This window comes from Quercus robur, chromosome 7 (assembly GCF_932294415.1).
Source record: "Quercus robur chromosome 7, dhQueRobu3.1, whole genome shotgun sequence".
In the NCBI taxonomy this organism is placed as follows: Eukaryota; Viridiplantae; Streptophyta; class Magnoliopsida; order Fagales; family Fagaceae; genus Quercus; species Quercus robur.
In genome coordinates this window covers 771,543-772,487 of record NC_065540.1, presented here as the reverse complement: position 1 = coordinate 772,487, position 945 = coordinate 771,543, and the positions used below count along the sequence as shown (strand labels likewise).

Below are 945 nucleotides of genomic sequence, written 5' to 3'. Positions count from 1 at the left end.
AGGTTTGCATCTACCATGTGGGTGATGACTTACAAAAATTAAAGTATTGAATCATTACGATAAATTGATTATCAATGATGATTCAATACACTCACATAATTTTGTTAAATTTTTTTTAATCTTTAGTAAATAATTTAGAACTTGAATTGAATTGGAATTCTATTGTTCCCAAATTTTAGAATTTTTCTTAAGGTGGGAGAGAAAGTGTGCTACCTCCCTATACCTATTTATTTTTATTTTTTCAATAATTATCATTTCTAAAATAAAAATTTTGGGGTCTCTTTCTAAGACTGGTTCGCGGGTAATGGTCTAAGTGACCTTGCCTACGAACTGGATATATTACCAATATTATACTATCTCAATAAATTGCAAACAAAAATTAGTAAAATTTGTAGGGTAGCTAACTCTACTTAGTCTAATGTGAGCTCAAAAACAAAATTCAGATTCTTTCATTTATCACAGTGATCCTACATCATACGAGAACAAAAAGCTATTGTATGAACATAGAAACAATATGTTTATAATTAAATATCCCGTGAAAATGCCAACGGAAGCCCGTCTAGCTCAGTTGGTAGAGCGCAAGGCTCTTAACCTTGTGGTCGTGGGTTCGAGCCCCACGGTGGGCGTTCTAAAGTTTTTTACTTTTTTTTTTTCTTTTTACACCCCTATTTCTCTTCTTTGAATGACTCAATTTGTTTTTTCACTTTTTTTTTCTTCTTTTTATGCCATTATTTCTCTTCTTTGAATCATTCAAAGGCGAATAACAATCATCTTCAATTCCTTATCAAATTTAATTTTGAACCTATAAAGAAATTTGTGTTGCCACTATTTCTCTTTCTTTGAATCATTCAAAGGTGAATAACCATCATTTTCAATTCCTTATCAAATTTAATTTTGAATCTGTAAATAAATTCATGTTGCCACTATTTCTCTTCTTTGAATCAT

The 945-nt window shown here is 30.3% G+C and overlaps 1 non-coding gene across 1 annotated transcript; it reads left to right on the top strand.

Annotated features, from left to right (window-relative positions):
• Positions 1 to 553: 553 nt before the first annotated feature.
• On the top strand, positions 554 to 626 carry TRNAK-CUU (transfer RNA lysine (anticodon CUU)). The gene has a single exon. It is a non-coding gene; the product is annotated as a tRNA-Lys (tRNA).
• Positions 627 to 945: the final 319 nt, after the last annotated feature.